Source organism: Rhinolophus ferrumequinum, chromosome X, assembly GCF_004115265.2.
Source record: "Rhinolophus ferrumequinum isolate MPI-CBG mRhiFer1 chromosome X, mRhiFer1_v1.p, whole genome shotgun sequence".
Taxonomy (NCBI): domain Eukaryota; kingdom Metazoa; phylum Chordata; class Mammalia; order Chiroptera; family Rhinolophidae; genus Rhinolophus; species Rhinolophus ferrumequinum.
In genome coordinates, this window is record NC_046284.1 from 11255182 (window position 1) to 11282541 (window position 27360).

The window sequence follows — 27360 nt, forward strand, 5'->3', positions numbered from 1 at the left end:
TAAGAATTTCTGTCTTCATTTTTTTCTTATTCATGTGCATTTTCTCTCTTTATGGAGCTTCAAATATCTGGATTTCTCTTCCACAAGATAAATTTCATCTAGTAAGTTTTCATCCCTTTTATTTTTCTAGAGTCTTCTGTTGGGGGCCTTATAGTCTCTTTTTCCTGGTTACTCTCTAGGCCTATTGCATACCGTGTTTCTCCGAAAATAAGACCTAGCCGGACTATCAGCTCTAATGCATCTTTTGGAGCAAAAATTAATACTGGGTCTTATTTTACTATAAGACCCGGTCATATATAATATAATATAAGACCAGGTCTTATATTAATTTTTGCTCCAAAAGATGCATTAGAGCTGATGGTTCGGCTAGGTCTTATTTTCAGGGAAACAGGGTAGCTGTCATCCTGGCACTTTCTTTTGGGTCTCTTCAGTGTGAATTCACTGTTTCTTGGATCACATTTCTCCCTCATTCTTGGTATATCCTTTACTTTGGTGGAGTACATTCTTAAATAACTTCCTAAAAATAATACCTAAGAGGCAAATTTTTTCAGACTTCAAATATTGAAAATGCATTTATTGTATCATGTTTTTCAAGTAGGCTAGAATGAGGATAGAACTTTACGTGAGAAATTCTTTTCCTTAATCATGTTGAAAGTGTTTAGTCTGTGTGATTTTCCATTGTTGCTGTTGATAAATCCAACAGCAGATTCCTCATCCTTTCAGGTTCCCTGTTTTTCTTCACCTGAAACTGCAGTAGATGTTGTTGCCTGTCCAACATCCATTCACCCCAAATTTGTCCAGGTATTTACCCCATCACCAGTTTCATAAGAGTGTCTTGAGTAGTTTCAGACAATCACTAGATGGTATTCTTTTATCTGCCAATATTGGCCCAGAAATGGGCATGTGATATTAATTACCCCATCAACCTGCAGGAAAAGACTTATAGCATATTGATGGAGAGGGTTCTTACTTCCCTTATGAATGTGAACTACGAAATTTGTGGCTTTTTTTTGCTACTCTCAACTATTTTGTGAACATGAAGGAAACCAGATTGAGGGAGAAGCAGAGGAAGAAGGAAGAGGCAGATAGAACTGGAATCAGTGATGATGTCAGCTGAGCGTCTGATGCAACCCTTACTGAAACCAACCCTACGTCTACTCTATCTTTTATTTAGTAAGATAATTAATTTGCTTCTTATTTATGGAGGTGAGAGTGAGAATTTTCTTTTTTTATCCCCCTCCAGCCCAACGCATTCTGACTGCTAGAGGAAGTTTTTACGGTTTTCTCTTTATCCCTAGTATCCTGAAATTTCTTGATGATATCTCACAGTTTCAGTCGTTTTCCTTCCTTTTGCTGGACATGGGGTGGCCCTGTTCAACGTAGAAACTCACATTTTTCAGGTGTAGAGATACACCTGAATTATTGTATTGTATTATTGATCATTGCCTTCCTTCCTGCCCCCACATTTCTCATTCTTGACTATCAACATCAATAGGGGCATTGAGTCAGAAGAACCTTCTACAATAAGAATTAAGTGACTCCTAGAAGATTCATGGATCAACTACAGGTGGGTTTTTATCCCCCTTGAAATTGTATGCAAAATACTGTATTTATTCTCCATTTTTTCAGAGAGATTCTAAAGCTATTTTCTATTTTTTTGTCCCCAGAGGATCTAGTCCTTGAGGGTGACAGGACCATCAGCTTGTAAGAGAGCACAATTGCGAACTACTGACTGGTTAAATATTAGAAGAAGGGACCAACAGATATGGAGAAGGAAACAGTTTCTGATAGTTCCTCCTGACACTCTATGTGACATGAGTGGCTGTTGGATTTACTTCATTCAACAAAGAAACAGGAGACTAAAAGGTATGAGGTATTTGACTGATTTGAATGGCCAAAGCAAAATATTTGATTTGTTAGTCCAATGAATGGACAGCTTTGTGGCTATAAGCTGAATATTCTTCACAAAATAAGATTTAACTTTAAAGAAAGAAATGGAAAAATCCTCAGTCATAGAATTAAATTCATTTTGTGTGCCAAAGTCTCATCTAAGGCTTTATTATACTGTGAGATGTGTCTTATGATAAATAATATTCTATGGATGGCTATGTATTTACTTGAGATTTTAATGAAAAAAAAAGAAAATGAAACTGTTTTAATGGAAAATCTTTGCAATTAGTTTCCAAAATAGCTTCTTAAAATTGCTCAGTTTCGAGAATAATTTTGGCAAGGCAATGTATTATAGTAAGCACAATAGTTCTAAAAAATCCTTAAAATCTTTCACTTTTTTACCATTTAAAATTGCTATTAAGTTAATGCTATTAAGTTAATGTTGGCATAATTTCAAATAAACCATCTTTTTAAAATAGTTTATATATTTTTTCTTATAAACTTGTTTCATTAAAATGCCATGTTAATGGGCCTGCAGCTGGTTTCCTATTGGAACGGCTTTAACGAGCTCTGTAGTCATACCCCGAACCACAGAATTATAATTTTCATAAAGTAACTTGCTCCATCAATTATCCTCTTACCTGTATCTTCAGTCTGTGTTCTCCTATCCTGGCAGCCTTTCATTTCCTTGGAAACATATTCAGACCTATACCACTAGAGAAAATCCTTCTAAATTCTACTTCTTCCTCCAGCCACTGCATATTTCCTTTCTTTGACTCATATTCAAGGTGTGTGAAATGTAGTCTTCTGAATGTCAGTCATAAATAAGTGGAGAGAGGAAGGTGGTGGAAGGCACAGCATTGCAACCTGGACTGAAACTTCAGGATCTAAGAGCAGGAGCAAGTAGGAGGGTGGAATGAGTCTATAGTAGGAGTTAACCGTTGTGAAGAGAATGAGGCTCTCAGGGTTATATAGACCTGTTTTCAAATTCTTACTTTGTCGCTTGATGGCCTGTGACAATGGAAAAGTGATTTAACCTATACATGCCTCCCTTTCCTTATGTGAAAATGAGGTAAAAACGGTATCTGCCCCATGATGTGAGAAACAGGATTAAGTTCGATAATCTAAGAAGAGCTTAATAAATGTTTGTTACAATTACTACTATTATCAGAGGCTGCTACCATGTTTCTCCCAAAATAAGACCTAGCTGGACAATCAGTTTTAATGAGTCTTTTGGAGCAAAAATTAATATAAACCCAGTCTTACTTTACTATAAGACCCGATATCATATCATATCATACCAGTTATAATATAATAAATAATATAATACCGGGTCTTATATTAATTTTTGCTCCAAAAGACTCATTAGAGCTCATTGTCCGGCTAGGTCTTATTTTTGGGGAAACATGGTAGTATTCAGAATGTGAAGGTGGATTCCCATACCTCTCCCTCCCTCAAGCTACACACTTAATAATGCACTAGGTAATGAAACAGCCGTGGTGTTCTGGGGCAAGCATCACTTATACAATGTTCCCCAGTTTCTAATTCTAATTACCAGGAAAGGGAGTCAGGGAACAGAATGTAGCACATAGGTCACGAGAGGCAGTGTTGATTGGTCATGAAGAATAGTCACAGTGAAAGAAGGAGAAGAGTAATTGTTAAACCCTGGAGGGAGAAGAACAGCACATTGTTACTCACTGTATAGCCAATAGGTTTTTCAGTGCTTTTTCTTTCAGTAGGAAGTATAGAAATTCAGGCAATCTTCATTGTGATCTATTTGAATGTATGATAGATGCAGGGTTTGGAGGGTTTAAAAAGCACTACAAAAAAGAGGTAAATTTTATCTTGTCCTTTGATAGATTCAGTATTGTAAAGATTATGAATTAGCTTGATTGCAGTTATTTCACAACGTATGTGTATAGCAAATTGTCAAGTTGTATACTTTAAATGTATACAATTAAAAAAATTATGCTCCAGAGCATAGTTAAGAACAATGAAGCAATCTTCGCCTTTAATCAGTGGAGTTTAACTGCTAAGTGTGTTTTTTGGGAAAGACAGATTGAGAGCCCTACCTATACGACTGTCATCACATGGTTACTGTGGGCATAACCAAAGCTGTGCCACCCAAAGGAGCAACAGCACAGGTTTAACACTGTGTGTGTGTGGCGGGGAAGGAGGGTGGAGTAATAGACCTCTCTAAAATACAGACCTGACAATTAAGTTTGCGAACTCATCGTACAAAAAGTGCTACATACCCCTTTGCTGAATATCACGATGGTCACCTTTGAAGTACTCCCCTTGGGAAGCTATGCACCAATGCCAGCACCTAGTCCACCCTTCAATGCAATTTTGGAACTCTTTTTCTGGAATGGCCACCAGAGCTGTCATCGTATTACCCTTGACATCTGGAATGTCATCCAGATGTCTTCCTTTCAATATTTCCTTTATCTTCCGGTAAAGAAAGAAGTCACTGGGAGCCAGATCAGGTGAGTAGGGGAGGGTGTTCCAATACAGTTATGTGTTTCCTGGCTACAAACTCCCTCACAGACAGTTCCGTGTGAACTGGTGCATTGTCGTGATGCAAGAGCCATGAATCACTGGCGAAAAGTTCAGGTCATTTTCATCTAAATTTTTCACACAGCCTTTTCAGCACTTCCAAATAGTAAACTTGGTGAACTGTCCAGTTGGTACAAATTCATTCTGAATAATCCCTCTGATAGAAAAAAAAATGTTCGCGACATCGTTGCAACAAGTTTGTGAACTTAAGTGTCACACCTCATAATACACCCCATCACGAAACAAGTAAATAAATGATAAGCCCCAGAATGGGGGCCCTGTATGTAGAATTATAACAATATATTATTTAAAATGTCTAGTTTTCAACAAAATTTACAAGGCATGCAAAGGTACAGTGAAATATGACCCAGACGCTGGAAAAAAAAAGGCAACAAAAGCTGTCTGTGAGAGTAACCAGATATCGGATTAAACAAACCAAAAAACAGCTCAATGCAACCATCATAAACATGCTCACAGAACCTAAAGATAAAGATATGATTAAAAATGTAAAGGAATGTATGATGAGATGTCAAATAGTGAATATCAATAAAGACAGAAGTTTTAAAAAGACCCAATGGAAATTTTGGAGTTAGAAAGGACAATAACTGAATTAAAAATTCACTAGAGTCTCAGCGGACTTGAACTGGCAAAAGGAAGAATTATGAAGTATGAAGACAGATCAATAGAGATTATGCAAGCCAAAGAATAGGGAGAATAAAATGATGAATAAAAATGAACAGACCCTAAAAGAAATGTGTGACATCATTAAACATACCAACATACACATAATGGGAGTATCAGGAGGAGAGGAAAAAGAGAAAGGAGAAGAAATAATATTAGAATAATTGATGGCTGAACATGTCCCAAATTTATTGAAAAACAATAATGTACACATATAGGAAGCTTAAACTCTAGGTAGTATAAACACAAAGAGAACCACAAACAGCACGTCAATGTAAAAATGCTGAAAGTCAAAAACGAGAAAAATTTTAAAGCAACAGGTGATAAATGATGTTACTTGCAAGGGAATCACAATTAGATTAACAGCTGAATTCTCAGCAGAAACAATGCAGGCAAACAAGCAGTGGGATAGTATACTTAAAACTGCTTAAAGAATCTGCCAACCAAGAACTCTATATCCAACACAGCTATTGATCAAAAATGAAAGCAAAACAAAAGAAAAAACAGAGAATATGCTGCTATCAGACTTGCCTTACAAGGAATTCGAAAGAAATTTCTTTAGTTTGAAAACAAATGATCCCGGACTGCAATTCAAATTCACATGAAAAAACAAAGCACATTGATAAAGATAATAATGTAATTACCAAGGACCATATAAATGTATATTATTCTCCTTCTCTTAATGGATTTTAAAAGCAATTGTATAAAATAATATCGATATAATATACTGTTAGGCCTATCACATATAGAAATGCAATATATATGTAATATGTTTACCAAAAACACTACAGAGGAAGTGGATGGGAATAAAGTTATAATGGGCTAAGGAAATAACGACAGATGGTGAAGTAATAAGTAAGTATAGTAATAAGTATAGTGATGTTATGTTGGTGAGGCTGTCAAGCAATTGCAGGCCTCGTGCACTGCAGGTGGGAATGTAAACTGGTGCAGGAACTTTCGAAAGCAGTCTGGCAATTTTTGAAATGATTAAACAGAGTTACCACCATACGACGACCCAGCAATTCTACCCAGCAATTCTACTCCTAAGAGTATACCCGAGAAAAATGAAAACATGTCCTTGCAAAAACTTGTACACAAATGTGTATAGCAGCATTAATCATAATTGCCAAAGTTGGAAACAACCCAAATGTCCATCAATCGACAAAGGGATAAACAAAAGTCATGTACTCACACCATGAAATATTATTTAGCCATAAAAAGAAATGAAATAATGATACATGCTACAACTTTGATGGACCTTGAAAATATAGTGCCAAGTGAAAGATGCCAGTCCCAAAAGACCACATACTATATGATTAAATTCATAGGGAAATCTACAATAGAAACATCTATAGAGACAGAAAGTAGACCAGTGATTGAGTAGGGCTGGGGAGTGGTACACTTTAAGGGTCTTTCACGATGATTCCCATTATGTCTATTGAGAAGAAAGCTACATCAAGCAAAAGGGTAAAGTACTTCCTTAAATAAATTAGATATGGTGAAGGCATAATAATCTTTTCAGTGCTTAAGGATTCTAAAGTTTTTTTATCCTGGTTTAGTTAACTCTTTATTTAGAAGGGCCTTAAAATACGTCACTGCCTGTGATGGTTAATATATGTGTCAACTTGGCTTGGCTATGGTACCCAGATAGTTAACCATTATTCTGGATGTTTCTGAAAAGGTGTTTTCGAATGAGATTAACATATAAATCAGTAGACTTTGAGTAAAGCCGATTACCCTCCATAATACGGGTGGCCCTCACTCAATCATTTGAAGACCTTGAGAGAAAAATACTGACCTCCCTGGAAGAAGAGGGAATTCTGCTAGCAGACTACCATTGGACTCAAACTGCAACTCTGGGTCTGCAGCCTGCTGGCTTACCCTACAGAGTTTGGATTTTCTAAGCCTCCACAATCACATGAACCAATTCGTTAAAATCAACCTCAATCTCTATATACCCGTGTATCTATTGATAGATATCCCATTGTTTCTCTTTCTCTGGAAAACCCTGATCCCTCACTAATTCAGTGCCCCAGACTCACAAATTAGCAGACTTGGGAACTGGTTACCCAGTGATAATAAGTAATTTCTCATTTTGCTCTCCAAATCTTCCACCCTGATAAATAGACTTTGGATCTAGTTTTTTACAGAATATCCATCTTGTTACCAAATCACTCTTCTCACCAACTTTCCTCATTACCAATTTTGCCTCATTCTTTAAGATTGCAGTTTTGTCTGGTGGTTGGTCCTTTGTTGTGATTCTAAGACTGGGCCTTGGCCTGTGGCCCAACCCAGTATTTGGGAAATTTGACCATGGTTTGATCCCTTGGATGTCAAAACTGCCCAAACAATTGGAAACTTCAGTACCAACTACTATCTAAATATTTATCTAAGCTTGTCTGGTTTTCATATGTGTATTTCCTAGTGCTAGTAGAGTTTTTTTTGGAGAGTTCCTTTATTACTGGCTCCATTTTCCAGGTTAGAACTTAGCTCTTATTCTGTAAGTCATTTCTCCTATTTATGAACAATTTGAATGTCCAGTTTTCCTAATAAATCATTTATACCCATATTGACAGAGCAGTTGCTTCAAGAAGTTCCCAATTTTGTTATTTTTGTAACAAAAAGATTGACCTCATACAGGAACAGGGTTTAAAGATAGGCCTCAAGTGAGTCAGTGGTAGGATCAGGAATAAAGCTCCAAATCCCTGACTCAATCTTGTATGATCCCACAAAATTAGTGAGTCTTCTCTAAAAAGCTTACTGGCACCTACTAAATCTCCTGGAGACATCAAATGGCTTTCATTAAACAATATTTTGGCTAAGGGTAAACATGAGAAACACAAATTGAATTTATTTTCGTGCTTCTCAGTTCAAACCTAAGTGGTAAGTTCCTTTCTAAGTACATTGTTGCTTTGAGCTAAGGACAAAATGTTAGCATGACCTCAGATGTTGAATAAGCCCAAAATATGAATTCATTTGGAAATAGCTTATAAAAAACTATTGAAACAAAGTTGAATAATTGAACACAGCAGTTGCCTTCCAAGTCATGACAATAGAGTTCCACTCACAGTACCTGTCTAGTTACTTTTTAATTCTTGCTCTTTTGCCCATGTTTTTTATTTTTTGACAAACCAGAAACCTGTAACAAAGGAAGTGTCAGCATTCTTTCCAGTGGACTACTTTTATTTCCTGAATATGCGATTATGTCTCAACTCTAGGTCTGTATAAATTTCTTCTACTTCTTGAAATATTTATCCCAACCCTGGCTAACCTCCAACGTCTAGCCATGCTACTTCTGAAAAGCCTCTACAGTAACTCCAGACTGGGTTAGGTGATCTGTCTTTGTGTTCTCATAACACCCTATGTTTACATATCAGCACTTAACACCTTGAACTGAAATTGCTTGTTTATTATTCTGCTTTCTCGTTTAGACTGTGGGTGCCTTGAGTGTAAGAAAAATGTTTATTTTATTTACCAATTCTCTGCCTCATTCATCTTGGAATCCCTAAGACCTAGTAAATAGCTGTCTATAGACTTGTGCCCTCACCACACTGAACTCCTCTGTATCTGATTGCACTGGTAAACATGAACTAAACAGGATGGATGGACAGACTGATCAATAGTGGATGGAAAGATTGACATAGAGGAAATAGGTCTTGGTTTGGACACTTAACATAGAAATGGTGGAACCGTGACCCAGGGTAGAGTTCTGATCCAGAAACTGAATACTTTGGACATGTTTTAGGTACAGATTCAGTGCAAGGATGTGATGACTAGCAAATGTAAGCAAGCAACAAGTCCATGAGCCAGGGCTCCAGCACTACGTATTAGTCATACTTTACACTGCCATCCTCCACGAGCCTTTGCTTAGTATTTGTCTTCTGTATGAAATTCCATTGGAAATCTTTTAATCCTAGCAAAAGCTCACATGTGCCTTCTTTTTCGCTGATTTCTTTTGAATGGATTACCCCTTCCCTTGCCCTCCCACGGTATTGCGTCTTCCTTGATTAGAATGCTTGGCGCATGCTGACTGGTAGGGCCTGAGCATGCAGAGGAAAAATAGTCACAATCCCTGGCCTTAAGGCGCACAGTCAAGAGAGGACTTGCCTGTTGAAAGCTGACTATACACAAGTCATAATGTGCCTATGTGTTTGCCTTCTCACTGGGCTGTGAACTATTGGAAGATAGGGACTACTTTGGTTCATCTTTGCATCCTCAGTACCTGGCACCAGAATGTTGCTTTGCCAATATGAATCTGACTCGAAGATACCTGTTATATTAGGTTTCTTATTCTCAGGAGAGGGATGTATGATAGTCAGCTCTTCAGCAAATATTATTGAATATATACACCAAGGACTCAGGGCTAGGGATACAGAAATTAACAAAACAGACTAAATAACTGTCCTTGTAAAGCCGACATTCTAAAAGAGGGAGACAAATAATAAACGAGTAAGCAAATAAATAAACTGTGCAATCCAAATGTTAATAGGTATTGTGAAATCAAATAAGTAGGACAAAGAGATAGTGACTGAGGAGTGGGAATAGGAGTGGAATGGTGACTATAATATGTGGTAGTCAGGGGACGCCTCTTTGCAGAGGTGATATTTGAGAAGAGACTTGAATAAAAAAAGGGATCAAATACATGATGATGGAAGGAGAACTGACGCTGGGTAGTGAACATACACTGTGAGATATAGGTGATATAATACACAATTGTATACCTGCAACCTATGTAACTTTACTAACAAATGTCACCCCAATAAATTTAAAAAGAAAGAAAAGGGGCCGGCCCGGTGGCTCAGGAGGATGGAGCTCCACGCTCCCAACTCCGAAGGCTGCCGGTTCGATTCCCACATGGGCCAGTGGGCTCTCAACCACAAGGTTACCAGTTCGACTCCTGCAAGGGATGGTGGGCTGCACCCCCTGCAACTAGCAACGGCAACTGGACCTGGAGCTGAGCTGCGCCCTCCGCAACTAAGACTGAAAGGACAACAACTTGAAGCTGAATGGCACCCTCCACAGCTAAGAGTGAAAGGACAACAGCTTGACTTGGAAAAAAGTCCTGGAAGTACACACTGTTACCCAATAAAGTCTTGTTCCCCTTCCCCAATAAAATTTAAAAAAAAAGAAAGAAAGGAAAAATAACTAGAGTAACTGATTTAAAAAAAAAAAAAAAAGTAAATTGTGAAAATTCGTGATGGAGGCATATTCCAGGCCGAAGGAACTGAAAGTTCCCCTAAGGTAGTAAGATATTTTATTTTGGGAGTAAGAAGGATAGCATAACTGAAACAGAGGAACAAGGAAAAAAGGGGTCAAGAGAAACAAAGGCCAGATCCTGCAAGGTCTTGTAGGCTATGGTAAAGAGTTTAGATTTTATTTTAAGGGAGATGGGAAGCCACTGCTGAATTTTCAGCATGGGAGTGACATGATCTTATTTATGTTTTAAAATTTTTACTTCACTTTTTTTTTAATTAAAGTTTATTGGGGTGACAATTGTTAGTAAAGTTACATAGATTTCAGGTGTACAATTCTGTAATGCATCATCTATATCTCACATTGTGTGTTCACCACCCAGTCAGTTCTCCTTCCATCACCATGTATTTACTTCACTTTCTGTGAAGAGATGAGCTCTCAGGGCACCAGCTAGGACAATTTTTTTACAGTAATCTAGGAGCGTGTTGGTGGTTTGAACTGTGGTGGTAGAGGTAGACATCTTGGAAAGTGATCAGATTTGGAATATTTTTGAAACTACAGGCAACATTATATGCTGTTGGATTGGATGTGAGGAAGAAAGAAAGAGGAGTCAAACATGATGCTAAGTTGGCGGGGGCGGGGGCTGAGAAAAGGAGACCCTATTTACTGGGAGAGAATCATGTTTCCAAAGAATCAAGAGTATACTTATAGACATCCTGATTTTGAGATGTTTGCTTGACATCCAAATGAAAATGAGAGAAATGGCAGATTAATACATTAATTAGGAGTTTCGGGGAGTGGTTGGAGCTCAAGATATATATTGGGAGTCAAGAATATATACATGACATCAAAGACAGTGGGACTGGATGAGATTACTTAAAGAGTACCAAGAACAAAAGAAGGGGTTCAAGGACTGGTCCCCAAGGCCCTTCATGGATTCAATGTGAGGGAGAAGATGATCCATCAAAAAGAAAATGAGAAAAATTTAAGTTCTCAAATAGACAATATATCAGATATTATAATAACATATTGCACTTTTTATGCAAAATGACAAAAAACATTTATTCATTCAACAAATATTTATCACGTGTCGATGTGCCTACGGTGTGCCAGGCACTTTTTTAGATGCTAGGGATGCAGCAGTGAAGAAAGAAACAACAGATTCAATTTTGTGCTTTTATGCAATTTTCATTCTAGTGGTGGAAGGAGAGAATAAGCAAGATAAATAAGCTAACTGTAGTATACAAGGTCATGGTAATTGCTAGAAGAAAATTAAAATAGAGCAGGTCTTTGCACTGCTCTTCCCTCTGTTGAAAGTTCTTACCCCAGAAGTCCATATGTGAGTGGTTCCCTCAAAGACTTCCATCTTTGCTATAATGTCACCTTCTCAGTGAGGGTCTCCCTGGCATTTCTATTTAAAATTCCAAATCCTCCCCTCTACCTTCTGTGACTTGCTTTACCTACTTTGCTACACTTTTTTCTGTTGCACTCACCGTCTCTTTTTTCTTTTGGTTGTGTATTTACATATCCATTTATTCATTTATTATATATCTGCCTCACTAGAGTATCAACTCCATGATGGCAGGAATTTGTTTTTATCTTTTCTGTGTAGTGTTCTACTCTAGAACATACAGCACTTCCTGGCATGCGCTAGACACTCAATAAATATTTGCTGAATAAATGAATTGCTCAATGAATAACCATTATCATCACCTGATCTTATCAACTACTTGAAATATTGCTCCAAAAAATGGAATGAATGTACGCTTTTGAGCTTCTGGTAAATTTAACCATGGAGACCGAGGACATTCTGTAAAATTCAATGCGTTGGTTTAAGAGAGCTAAGTAATGCAAATCATCTTCTGATAGCTTTTAAATTCTAAGGCAGAAAGTAATGTAATTCTTAATTAAATGCTTAGGTTTATGATAGGTTACCTATAAATATTGCTCAAATAAATGACCTAAGTAGGGTTGTAAATTTTATGTATTGGACGTACCTGTATGTTATACTGGGGCTCCTTGTACAGCCAAATTTAACAGTACGCTAATACGCGTTTAACAAAACTTAGAGTTTGATTTTACTATTTCAAATACACATGGAGGCTTATAGTTGTACTTTTACATTTAGGACATAATGATGGTAGTTGCTCTGACTAATGAGTGCCAAGTTCATGGTCATGCATGCAATCCTCAATTATAACATCATTACAAAGGTAAAGATTGATCTTTCTCATCACGTTTTGATGTATAATGGTTTCGAGATAAACACAGAGGTAAAAATAACTATTTCCTTATTGAATTTATAAGGAAAGAACTTTGTTCTTAATTTTTAAATTTCCATCACATTTTTAAAAAAATGTGTTTGCTTTGCAAAAATGTTACAGAAGGCAAATATGGGACTAGATAACTAGAACGCAGTGTGCCAAATATCATATTAAATGTATGAAAAAAGATACTATGAATAGACAGAAATAAATACATAACTTTGCTTCAGGAGGTTAGATATGATTTTACAAAATAAGTTACTTTTGAGCCAGGATGAGACATTTTTATTCACATGAAGATATTAGGGAGTGTGGAGGGGGCATTTCAGGTAGACACAACATCGCAGTTGTAATGTAATTATATAAGAGTTGTCAGAAGAGTAGAAATTTCAGCGGGGGCAATAAACATTTCATGGAGGTAGAGGAAGATTTCACTGCAAGTGAAACTAAGATAAGACAGTGAAGAACCGAGGCAAGAAAGTGAAGGAACTTGTAGTCCGTGCTAATGCATTTGGGCTTTTCTTAAAGTATATTTAAGGCAGCCAAATATTGTGTTTTAGAAAGAGGACTCCAAGTAGTCCTTGGAGATTAGATGGGAACAGGAGAAATTTACACACAGGGAAACCAGTTAGTAGGCTGCCACGATGGCACCACTGAGACATGGTGTAGCTGTGAATATGGAGAGAAGGGATCAGACTTGGAAGACACTTCTCTGGCACAGCTGTTGTGTGGCAGCTCGAGGGTCCTGAAAGCATTCATGAGGCAGATAGAAATACAGAGGGAAGATTTATTAAAGAAAGAGGAGGGTCGGCTGGGCAGTCTGCTGGAAAATACTGCCCTGAGTCTTTGTTTCCTCTGAAGTTTTATATTTTTCTAACCAGGATGTAAATTGCTTTGGCCTGTCCTGGAATTTTCTATCGAGTTTGTCCGTTGGGGTGGGGGAAGATGGAGTTAAACTGGTTATCGAAACCTTTGCATATGTTACATAGATTTAAGTTGGAGTCAGGAGTAGGTCCCATACAGATGCAAAACCTCTCCCAAGTCACAGGGCCTGCACTGGGCCGAAGTAAATAGAAACATTGAAACTGATCTGCATAGTAAATGTATAGTAAACAGAATCATTGAGGTTTGGCAGGAGGAAAGGGAGACAAAGGAAAGAAAACTTGCAAAAAGTCCTGAGCTAAATTATACTTGTTAAATCGAATTATATCAGAGGTCCAAATCTCAAAACAGAAGGTACAGTGCCACCGTTACAATCCCCCTACCTTATCAACAACCACTTTATAATTTCAGTCCAGCTCATGTTAGATTTAATACTAACTAAATAAATAAGTGGAGGGAGGCTGGATGGCTCAGTTGGTTGGAGCATGAGCTCTGAACAGGGTTGCCGGTTCAATTCCCACATGGGAGAGTGAGGGTCCCCCCACAACTAGATTGAAGACAACGAGCTGTCGTTGAGCTGCCGGAGGGGCAACTGATGGCTCAGTTGGTTAGAGCGCGAGCTCTCAACAAGGTTGCCGGTTCGATTCCTGCATGGGATGGTGGGTTGCGCCCCCTGCAACTAAAGGTTGAATACGGCAACTGGACTTGGGGCTGAGCTGCACTCTCCACAGCTAGATTGAAGGACAACGACTTGGAGCTGATGGACCCTGGAGGGGCCCAATATTCCCCCATAAAAATTTTAGGAAATAAATAAATAAATGGAATTTTAAAATGTCACACTCAAAGGTAAACTAAAAATATCTGTGGACCAGAAACATTACAAACACATATAGTGCTGAGTAGTTCTGAAATCCTAGTCCTCCTGTTAAGCTGGGGGTTAAGTGCCTACAGGGTACCAGAAAGGAAAATATTGAATATGGTGCTGGAAATCTCAGTCAAGTTCCCTGAATGAAATCAGGGTCCCTGGCAGAGTGAGCTTCCTCTGAAAAGAGGCTGAAAAAGGTTGTAATCCCTGCTTAAGTCTTTGATTTTATGTAAAGCTTCTACACGTGTGGTTAGAGGAACCAAAGAACTCTTCAAGGTCTAAGAGAGGGGTTAAATGTCCCATTGTTTTAGTGACAGTATCTGTCAGTTCCCCATTGTCTTTCTGAGATGGAGGAACTATGACATCTGGCTTGTCAGAGTCCAGATGGAGGTAATCACAAAGCTACTAGGTAGGGATGGTTGAACACATAGGTAGAAGGGGGTGGAGTAAAAGGAAAACTGAAGATGCATCTGGAAACAAAAATGCCAAAGAACACTCTAAGAAAGATTGCCAACATGCTTAATAGTCAATAAATTCATTGCCAATATGGTAAAAATAATAGCAGAATCTCAAAATTATCTCGGGCATTGTTAGAATGTCTAAAGAGATAAAAAGGAAGGAAGACAACCATGTTTTTTTTTAAAAAGCAAAAACTCAAGAACCAACAACAAAGAGAAAATAAAAACAGGGAGTTATTTTTTTAAAACCATTAGCAAACAGTCATTTTAATTTAAAAAACCAGGAGCAACGTAAGTCAAAAAGGCGACATCGTTGAAAGGAATACAATAATAGAAAAAGAAAAATCTGCATGGTTGCAAAGCAGACCTGAGACGGCAAAAGAAAGGTTCGTGTCCACTGCTACCAGACCTGCCTTACACAAAATATGAAATGACACTGGATGGTAACTTGAATCCATAGAAAGAAATGACAAGTATGCAGGTAAATGTGTGTAGTCCAAGATGACTCCCAAGATTCTGTCATGAGGACAAATAGAGAATACTGGGGAAGGAGAAAGCTTCGGCAGGTCAGAGAGATGTTGAATTCAGTTTGGGAGTGCTGAATGTTATGCGTGAGTCACCTTTAGGACACAGAAATGTTCAATGCGTGATTGGAAATAGAGGCAACCAAAGAAACCACTAAAATACTGAACCGTGCCAGTTCGGAGGCTAAAAACAGAGAAACTTAATCTTGAAAAATCATGTACCATGCACACCGCACACATTGTGTGAAGATTCAGAAATCAAAGCCTGACTGGAAATGGTTTAGACTCTTCATCTGAAAAGTCAAACAGAAGTCTATAAAGCAATGACTGGTTTAGACAGGGAAAAAAAAAAGTGGAGGTCTTTTCCACTAAAATCCACATAGTAATCTAATATCAGGACCAGGGACACTCAGAAAGCAGTCCACTTTTGTAGATAAAAAGGAACGTACTACATTGCACTGGAGGGATTGGTCATGAAGATGTTTTATAGACTAAAGACGTAAAAAGGTTAAGCAAAGGTTTAGATCAATTCACGGATATAAGATGTAAAGTAGCTGAATAAGGAGACTTAGACTCGGTTCCTAACCTCATGAGGGCAACTTGCACTCTCTTCACAGATCAGATCTCTTTGCTGCTGTCAGAATAGTCAGATGGAGAGTTGAGCAGACCTAATACTGCATGCCTTATACTTGATGACTTCCTGAAGCTGGAAATTGGCTGCAAATGCTGAATGCAGATGGAATCTGGCATTCATTCTAAACTCACATGTCAAGCGTAAATTATTCAAATAGATACACAGAGGAAATGTGATCAGATTTTTGTGTTGTTAATCACCTGAGTGTGAGATTTTTATGATATGCTATAGTTACCCATTTAATGAGTATTCAATATTTTGAGTAGTTGACTTTTTGCACAGAAATATACACTGCATTATGATCACACTGTTTGATTTGAGAACAAAACGAATCAAATACAAATACAAATTACAATAGTAAGAATTGTAGAGTTGGAAAAGACCTCCAGTTTCCTACCAGACCTGGGAAAGTTCCTGCCTCAGTTTCTCACATGTTCATTCAACTCAGCTGGAACTCTTTCAGTGACAGAGAGGGAAGGTTCCATCAGCTGAGCACGGAGCTAGGTGCTTGACAGACACTGTCTCATATAGTTCGCACAATACAACTCTAGCAGGTAGGCCATTTTACAGACAAGGAAGGAACCTGAGGCTCAGACCTTTTAAGTAACTTGTCTAAAGTCACAAACTTAGTAAACGATGGGGCCAGATATAATACCTGTCCTTTAACTGACTTCAAATCCCTCATTCTGTCCGTTAATAATGACATTGTGACTCACCACTTTATAAGACAGCCCCTCCCACCATTCTAACCCCCAAAAAATCTCTTCGTTGTATCTTCCATGTGGAAGTACACAGTTTGTAAAGACCATCCTCATGTGATCTACAAGTGTTCTCCATGTTGAATGTCCCCAGTTACGTCTACAGCCCCTCACTGAACAGTGCACCGGCCTCTGACATTGTGATGGTCTCTGCGTGCACTCTAGTTTGACCACGACCCATTTCAATTTCACAAAATAAAATACTCACTGACCTCGCCTTGGGCCTTATAAAAGTAGCTTTGTTCATGAGCTCCATCTGCTGGGTGGGACTTACCATTACTCTTTAGGAACAAACTTTTCTTAACATCAACCGTCTAGATAGGGTCATGGAAGCTTTGCTTAAAATTTTACATGGATGCATTTCAAAAGGGTGATGGCTATGGAAATGTCACCTTCCTTTGTGACCCAGTGCTAAGTCTGTGGGCTCAGGTCCAAAATACTGTACACATATCTTCCATCAGAGAGAATGGGTCAGCCAAGGATTTTAGAAGTGGCTTTTCAGGTTTCAGGAGTCCATTGAACTGTCACATTTTTAATAAAAAAGGCCAGCATTCAAAGCACAGAGCAGAACCTCTTTATCTTTCCTGTCACTACATCTGTGCAGTCTAATAGGATATTATGGCATATCCTGACAGAACTTGAACCATAAAAAATACAAATTGGAATTTTCTTGGCTAATTTGTCAGTGGAGAGGGTCCTGTAGGAGAGAGAATAAAGACATGTAACAGTGGATACTTAAACCGGAACTCTAAGAAATACTAGTAAGATTATATATATATATGAAATTAGAACATGTAAAACAATATTAAATCAATATGATAGGATTTGTTTTACTTTTAGTGTTCCTTCAAGAAGAATTCATAAGTAAGTGAAGGTGATTTTTTTCCTGATGGATGAAGCACAGAAAAATTTAACTCAGTGTCACAGATAGAAATACAGATTTGGCCCAAAGGCATAACAGTTTCCTTCACTGTCAAGTGTTACTAATCTTGAATGTCCAACATTTCAGTGGATTTTCTATGGGCCCTTTGTTAACTGGTACAAATTGTGCAGTACTGGTCTTTCAGCAATATATTCAAATGTACTCTTTGAAATAATAAAGTTTCTCTCTCTCTCTCTCCATATATATATGTATGTATATATATGTGTGTGTGTGTGTGTATATATATACATGCATCAATACATATACATATATATACATACACATGCAAAACACTTGATTGTTTAAACAACTCCTTCACACCCAATCTTCCAATTATCATCAAAAAAAACTTTGCAAAATACTTAGTATAGATTACAGTCATCATAAGTGTTCCTTAGAAAAGTACGCAGCAGCCATTGGCCCTCATATTACCTGAGGTGAAGAGGCTGGATGCTTGTTGATTAATTTGCATGGATTTTACAATGTCCAGAAAACACCATTTTATTTAGAAATGTACGAGCTAATTCTAAAATTAACATGAAAATTTGAAGGACCTAGAGTAGCCTAAACAGCATTTCAAAGACAAGATCAAACTGGAGTACTATTCTGCCTGATTTCAAGAATTAAGCTACAGTCATCAAGATGGTATATGATTGGTGTAAGAATGGCTAAATAGTTAAAATGAACAGACTAGAACGTTTAGGAAAAAACCCACCTATATTTGTTCAATTGATTTTCAACCAAAATGCCAACAGCAAATGCTAGCCTTTTCATTAAATGGTGCTCAAACAACTTGAGATCCATATGTAAAAAAACCATACCTTGACCCTTACCTCACAATATACATAGAATTCTACTTGAAAAGGATCCTATACGTAAGCAGAAAATCAAAAACTATAAATTGTACCTTGCAGAAGATACTTAATATGAAACAAAAGCAAACTATATCTAACAATGTACTGATATACAAAACATATAACTAATGATTCAATAATAAGCAAATAAGTAACCAAGATAAAAGTAGATAATTATTTAAGCAGGTATTCATAAAAGAAGATACAAGAATGGCCAGTAAGTATATGAAATGATGTTCATTTGTCATTAGGGAAATGAGTTCAAAACCATGATGGGATACCATTATACACGTATTAGAATGGCGAAAACTAAAAATACTGAAAATGCTAACTATTAAAGAAGATATACAATAACGAGAACACTCATCCATTGTTGGTGGGAGCATAAAAGGGCATAATCGCTTTTTAAAAGTCTGGCATTTTCTTAAAAGACTACACATACTTCCCTGTGAATCAGCAATTTTACTCCTATGTATTTATCCAAGAGTCATGAAACTTGTGTCCATACAGAACCTTGTGAGCGAATGTTCATGTCAGCTTTATTCGTAACAGCTAATACAGGGAAATAACTCAAAGATCATCAACAAGTGAGTGAGACACTACGTGTGATGTTCGCAAACAATGGCATAGAGTAGCAGAAAGAGATGTACTACTGATCCAACCACATGAATGAATCTCAAAAATGTTATGCTAAGTGCAGAAAGCCATCATAAGTGTTTCTAAGTTAGAAAAGTACTGATATGACATACGATATGACTCTATATGAAATTCTAAAAGGTAAAACATATCGGTACTAAGAGAAAGCAGATCACTGGTTGCCTGGGATTGACCACAGTGGGTCAGAAGAGCACTTTGTAGGTGGATGGAAATGTCCTGTATCTTTAAAAAAATTTTTTTTGACATTCAATATTATTTTATATTAGCCTCAGGTGTACAGCATAGTGGTTAGACATGTACATAATTTATGCAGAGGTCCCCCCATTACCTGGCACCATCCACAGTTGTTGCAACATTACTGACTGTATCGTGGTTATGCTGGGGATTATGCAGGTATATTTGACAAATCTCATCACAATGTGCCCCTATTCATAAAATGGGTGTTCTGTATTTTATATAAATTACACCTCAAGGAAGTTGATAAAGAAAAAACATATTGGTACAATACTGTTTATTTAAATCTTAAGATTTGAAACTGCTTGGCTTACAGGCAGCATAGAATAAAAATGATGATAGCACTTTTTATTGCCTATGATTGAGGTACTGAGTCTGATAAGGAAAAAAAGCCCTTGTCAATGTCATTATTAAAGTTTTTCTTGTGCATTCTATTTTCCAATTTGACATTTTCTCAATTTACCTGATTTTACACACACACACACACGCACACACACTGCGTGTGTGTGCGTGTGTGTGTGTGTGTAATGTCCATGCTTGCACTAACGTTTTCAAGAAAATATAAATGAATTAGATGGAGAAATTAATATAGAATCTAGATATACACCAATCCTAGCCTGGAGGTTAATCAAATGCCATCAGCTAATACTATTGACACAGTAACCCTACTTCTACTGCGTTTCCCCGAAGATAAGACCGGGTCTTATATTAAGTTTTGCTCCAAAAGATGCATTCGGGCTTTTTATGTTCAGGGGATGTCATGTTGAAAAATCATGCTAGGGCTTATTTTCCAGTTAGGTCTTCTTTTCGGGGAAACATGGTAGCTCTCTTAAAGCAGAAATTTCACTGTTCCCATTCAACAGGAGTGTGGAATAATACTGACTTACTGCTCCCAAATGATAGGAACCAGAGATGAGCCTCCAGGGATCCAACTGAGATGTGTGAATGCAGAGTTGCTGGAGGTTTGATTAAAGTGGTTAAGCTTTCCTCTTTTCACTCGCTTCAAAATCATGCAACACTTGACAGCTTAGAATTCTTCGAAGTTTGTCTTCTCACAGCCTTAACAGGAACCCTGATTTTCCTACTTTATTCATAAGGAATCCAACACTCAGGTGAAGTTTCCAAAGTCTCACACATATAAAGTGCAGGTCCAGGAGTAAAGCCCTGGGCTTCTCAATTCAAATTTTATTAACTCAATTCAAATTTTTTTAAATTAACTCAACTCAATTTTTTTTTAAATTAACGTTTATGGGGGTGGGAGGCAATTGTTAGTAAAGCTTTTCCTCTGTAAACCCTACCTCCTTGCCCTGGCCAAGGTTACTTATTTTTGACAAAAAGGAAACCCAACGATAGGAACTCACTGGAAAATGCTCACATATATATTGGGGGTGCCAAAAAAAATAAAAGTATACATATTTTAAGAGATGTTATCCAGACTCAAGCAGCAGCTCGCCATAATCAGAAGTGTCTGGACACAGATGGTAACCACTTTGAACACCTCTTGTAATTGCAGAAGTCAAACGTGACTTGTATTCATCTTTTGTTACCGGGATATGTCGACTATTACAATTTTAATACAGTTTTCCTTTCTTAAAATGTGTATACATTTTTTGGCACCCTCTGTATTTATATCTATGTCTGTCTCCATGTCTATATTATCTATGTTTATTCCGTCCCCAAATTAAGAGTGATTGATAGGTATAAGAACAAAAAAAACCTATATATATACAAAAACCTAAATAGAGTACATGAAATGCTGAAAGATAATATAGCCATTCAAACATAGTTGATTAAAACTGCGAATATCAGAGACTCTAAGTCAGGGAGGCATGTGGAAATAAGCCACACAAAATCACAGGAAGGGCGGAATGGGCATTGGAGTAGCACTGGGAATTAAATTGAAGTTTGAGCCAAATTAAGCAGATTGCTGTGAAGTGGGGGTGCTAGCCATACATGGGAGTTGTCCTTATAATTAGGGCAGAAGAGTGGAGTACAGTGCTTAAAAGTCTCTGTTTTAGAATCAGATCGACCAAATTCAAACCAAACAGGATTTCAAACCAAACAAATTTCAGCTGTAATTCTTTTTCAACCTCTTACCAGCTGTGAGACCCTGGGCAGATTGCTTAACCTCTCTGAGCCTCATCTGAGTAATAGGAAATGCAATTGTGCCTCATAGGCTTGTTTGAAGAATTCGATTCAATAATGATATATAGTTCATTCTTTTGTATAAATATCAGTTATTGCTAGTAATTATTAATAAATAGTCATTCTCTTGGTATCCCACCCCCAATATATACCAATGTCTTATATGTGTTAGGTGTTAAGTAATATTTTCTGGTTTTAAATAAATCTTTCCTTTTTGTCAATATCAAAAGATTGTTTATCATTAGAAAAAGGACAGGTAGAGGACCTGCTGTTCATACAGTGTCATTTGTGCCAAATTCTCACTATTTGGTGCTGCTATCGTGTTGCCTCGAAAATAAGACTTAGCCAGACAATCAGCTCTAATGCACCTTTTGGAGCAAAAATTAATATATGACCTGGTCTGATATGATATGATATATGATATGATATCATACATGATATGATATGATAAAGACCCGATCTTATATTATAGTAAAATAAGACCAGGTCTTATATTAATTTTGGCTCCAAAAGACGCATTAGAGCTGATTGTCCGGCTAGGTCTTATTTTCGGGGAAACACTGTAGAGAAGGCCTCTCTCACCTATTAATGTCGAAGCTCATCACTCAATGTGTTCATTAGCCAAAGCCGACCCAGGTACATAGTGACAATCAATTCTTCTCCATTTCTATCATCTCACCATGCCTCAAAAGACCAACAACTGTGTGAATGTCATACTTAACCTTTTCCACATAATAGCTTCTTAAATATTTTAAAAAGTGTGCAATATTCAAGACATACAAAAAAAGAAGGGAGAATAAACAGCATGGAGGAACTGCCCCAGTTACTGCAACATGTCAAGAGCATGAAAAGATAAATGGCCAGGGAGGAACACCCTGGATTAAAAGAGACGAGAGATCTAAAAACTCAGTATCATGTGTGGACCTTATATGGCTCTTGATATGAACAAATTAATGGTAAAAAGGGGATTTTTGAGACAATTAGGGGAAATTGTTTTTATAGTCTTTTGGTATACATGATACTAAGGAATTATTATTTTGGTTAATAGTAGTGATGGGTATTGCTATGTTTTTTAAAAGCTCCTATTTTTTCAATATGCGTACTGCAGCATATAGAAATAAAATGATGTGTTGTTTGGGATTTGTTTTAAAACACATTTTAGAAAAAAAGAACAAACATGAAGCAAATATGGCAACATTTTGATAATTGTTGAATACACAAGATGAGTATAGAGGGGTTCATTTATTAGCACCTCTACTTTAGTGTACATTTGAAAACACATTTGAAAATAACTTATGATAGCACATGTGATGATATAAACTACGAATACAACCAATACCCGTGTATCCAAACTCAATTTAGAAAACAAAAGCCAATTCAGTGCAATTTCCTGCACCAGTTACCTCCACCTCCTACAGAAATGACCACCATACTGATTTGGGTGCTTACTTGTTGTCTTGTTACTCTTTATACTTTTACTACATATGTATTTATTCCTAAGCAATATATCACATTGTTCTATACTTTTTCAAATTTCATTAAAAACAGTATCCAGTTGTATGTGTTCTGGAACTTGGCTTTTTTGGTCAATCTGACGTGTGTGTGATTCATCCATATAGCTCCAAAATAGAGCCTTCCAAAAATATCTTCCATAGTCTCTGTCTTTTCCTGAGCTGACCAAAGTTTATATCATTATTGTATGTCTTGTGTATGCTACTACTGGAGTTCCTGCTGTTGTCTTTATGGGCAAGAAGTCATGGAACTTCATTGAACTATACTATTCTCTGGATGAGGGGTTCTAAGTAAATTAATTCTGTCATTAATTAAAGTTAACAGAATTTTATTTCCCTCCAGATGTCTCTATTTGTCTTTTTAAAAAACTTCTAGAGAGTTAAGTTTTAGCTGTTGGCAGATACACATTTTTACTACTTTAGTATATAAGTAAAATAACACATAATGACTGCACGTTAATTTTGCTACTGTTGTTATTTTAAGAGTTGACATTTTTGGCTAAATCTCAAAATCCTGCAGTACCTGCATCACCTCACTCAGAACATAATAATGACAAAGGTGGATATCCACAGCGTGGAGAATTTGATATATCCATGATTACTTATTTTGGATGTGCTTTGAGAAAGGTTGCAAAATATGCACGTGTGAGCTGTCTCATTCAAGACTTCTCTGCCCACTGCCTTAAAGGGAAACAATCACCACGTGTAGATCTTCCAGAAAGGTTGGGGATTATAATAAAATAATGCCTTAGGTCTATTCCCAAATAGTCTTGGTCACATAGTAGGTATTCAATAATTACAACAAATAACATTTTTCCCTGGTTGGCTGCAATAAGGGCAGAATTTACTGAACACATCAATTGGCTATCACTGCAAGCACTTTCTCGAGGAGAAAAGATAAGAAAATAAAAGGTATCTGAGTGCATCTCCATGGCCAGTAGACGTCAGGATGGATAACTGACTTCAGGGCAGTGTGGATACCAAAGGACAAGCCCCTTATCTTTGCTTGTATCTGCAGACTCAGTGACAATCCTGCACTGGAGAGTTGTTTCTCTTTGATACACAGCAAATGGGACAAGAGCTTCTTCAATCCTTGCCTTAAAAAAATCCTTATTTTTTTTTCTTAAATTTATTGGGGTGACATTGGTTAGTAAAATTATATAGGTTTCAAGTGTACCATTCTATAATACGTCACCTGTATATTGCATTGTGTTCACCACCCAGAGTCAGTTCTCCTTCCATCACCATATATTTGATCCCCTTTACCCTCATCTACCACCCCCCACCCCCTTACCCTCTGGTAACCACTAAACTATTGTCTGTGTCTATGAGTTTTTGTTTCTTCATTTGTTTGTCTTGTTGCTTTGTTGTTTTTGGTTTTATATCCCAGATATCAGTGAAGTCATATTGTTCTCAACTGTTTCTGACTATTTCACTTAGTATAAAAAAACAATTATCCGGAAAGATATATGTACCCCTATGTTCACTGCAACATTAGTCACAGTGGCCAAGACATGGAAACAACCAACGTTTCCTTTGATGGATGATTGGATAAAGAAGATGCGGTACATATACACAATGGAATACTACTCTGCCATAAGAAAAGATGAAATACGACGACAACATGAGTGGATCTTGAAAAAAATTCTCTTAACTCACTCATTGATATGAAGGGATGCTATCCCTACTTTCGTCTTCCCAGAGCCTGGACCTAATTGCATTTAGATATATTGTTTTCTTTTTTGTAAGCCACAAACCCAACATTATTTTTTGCCTTTGTTGCATTTTGTAATGATGAAACTTTCTTTACCTCAGTGACAGTAATTTAATTGTTTACGTACTTGGCCTTTTATTATTCATCTCTACTGTGGTCTGGAAAGACAAGCTTGTTATAAGCTTGTTGTGTATTATTTTGGCCCATAATTCCTAATCAGAGATTTATTTTTATTGTAGTTGGCCTGCCATCTTAAAAAGACAATGTTCAAAGCCCACAACTCTCTCTGTTAGACGTTCTCCCGTTAGGAATAAGCTAGAGGTCCTTTTTAAAATGTACTTAGATTTCATGCAACCAATTTCCTCCACAACCAAGGTTTCATATTCTGTGTGGTTAAAAACTTTCTTCAAAATATATTATTATCATCTGTTAATGTATAAGAAGCCATATATTTATCCCATGTCCTACCTTGGTGCATTTAAATGACTCATTTTTGTGTGTGCCCACATGCATGCAAGGAGGAAGAGAAAACAGAGGGACAAATACCTTTGTGTTGCACCAACCATTACCAAGTACTGTGCTAGTGATACTAGTGTCAGTAGGGAGGTAGATGATGGACTCACTGAAGTGGAGCTGAGAAGGAACCTGTCTTTCCATATCCAAGGCTTGGCACATGTAGTAGAGTGCAGGGCATTCAGCAAAAGGGCAATCAATGTAGTTTGGAAGTCTCAGGAAGTGGCTGCCTAGCACACTTGAATAAGGAATAAAATGGTAACGATGGAGAGTAAGTTAAATGGGTTTCTCCAAGATCACCATTTTACTTCTTGGTATCTACATAGAAGCAATCTAACGTTTAACCTGTGTTAAGTCATATTTTCTGTTTAAAGTTTTAGTGTAACTGTGATTAAAATGTTTTTCATCATAACTCCTGAAAAATACTTGGAAATGGGAATGTTTCCAAATAAATATTATGAAATTAATTCTTTGGGAGGATTCCCACTTTTTAGCATGTATAGTAGGGCTACACACAATGATATAGATCCCATGATATTGATATAACATCCAAGAACTGGGAAAAACACTTAGGGAAAACTTCCAGACATTCATTACGGAAAGTAGCAATCCACAGTAGTCTTTTCTTCCAGTAAATGAGGCTTTTAAAAGTATTTTAAGTAATGTGTCCTCTACCATGGATCCAGGCAAAATGTTTTGGCATCTTTTTAAGAGAGTATTGGGCAGCAAGATCTCTGAGGTCCATTCCCGGAAGCAAAGTGAGGACACACAGGTATTTTTCTATAGTGGATTTAGATCATCAGAGACAATTATAAATGTGATTATGGACAACTTATTGTTATAATTTTTTAAAATTCTATATTTGTATGTGAATTTATGTGTGGTTGTCACAAAGCAAATTCCTGAGGGAAATATTATTATTTGCATCCTGAAATACATTATGGGTATCTGTCTCTGATGGTTATGAAAGCCCCAGGTGTAGGGCTATTGGTGAGGATCTGAGCTTGAGAGCAGGTGCCTGCTGAATCTCATTTCGAGTCACTGCAAACTAGGGAAATTTCTCATAAAGCCAAAGTTAACCTTCATTGAGAGGTTAGTGAACAGTTCCTTCCAAGATAGCCTACTTCTTTGTATTTCAAGGACAGATTTCGAATGCGAGTTTTGACCGGAGGAGACTCAATTTGCAATCAGAAGACCTTTGAATAGAACTCAAGGCCTTTAAAAATTCATTTAGTCTAACCCACTTGTTTTATAGTGGTTAAAAATAAAAATAATGGCAGCAATCTAACAACATATAATTAAGAGAAGGAAAAAGAGGTTTAAATCAATAAGTACCCAAATGATGTTGGGATCACTTCAATTAAGGCTATTCTATTTGCCAGTTCTCTACTACTGCTTATAGCCACGCGCCTGGAGGAAACGTCTATAAATCATGTCTCCACTTCATTGCCTCCCATTTCTCCTTAACTCATGCTAGTTTCTCTTCTGTCCCCACCACTCCACCAACACTCATTTCTCTAAGCTTTCCTAATGACTTTCCTGTTGATACACAATCCAGTAAATACTTTTCAGGTCTCTGTTAGTTGACCTCTCAACAGCATTGGCCAAAGTTCTTAAGTCTGTCCTTCTTGAAGCTCTTACTTCTCTCAGCTTCTAATACTCTGGTTTTCCATCAAGCTTTTTAGCTTTTCCTTGTAGGGCTCTTTGGTGGGCTTATCTGATTATTGTTTAATATTAATGTTAGATTAATATTCTAACTGGTTATTAATGTTGGGTTTCTTCGGGTCTTAGCCTTGAGTACTTTATTAACCCAAACTTCAACCACTTATGTACTGATTGACTAATATCTTCAGCTCAGACCTCTACTGACCTCCACAGATGTGATAAATTGCTGGAAATCTCCATTTTGCTACCACAGACACATCAGAGTGCCCTACTTTACGTTTCCTGTATAGCACTTACCACAGTTTGAGTATGTATTTGTGTTATTTTGGGTCAGTATGAGTCTGATCCATCATACTGAACATCTCTAGCAAGAAACATTAGTTTTGTTTAGCACCTGGCATGTAGTAAATGTTAGGTAAATATCCAACTATCAATTAATT

At 37.2% G+C, this 27360-nt stretch overlaps 1 long non-coding RNA gene across 1 annotated transcript; it reads left to right on the forward strand.

Moving 5' to 3' along the window:
- The first annotated feature begins 1051 nt into the window (after nucleotides 1-1051).
- On the forward strand, nucleotides 1052-16033 carry LOC117031324 (uncharacterized). The gene is made up of 4 exons (XR_004424508.1): nucleotides 1052-1173; nucleotides 1496-1567; nucleotides 1668-1866; nucleotides 15931-16033. It is a non-coding gene; the product is annotated as an uncharacterized LOC117031324 (long non-coding RNA).
- Nucleotides 16034-27360: the final 11327 nt, after the last annotated feature.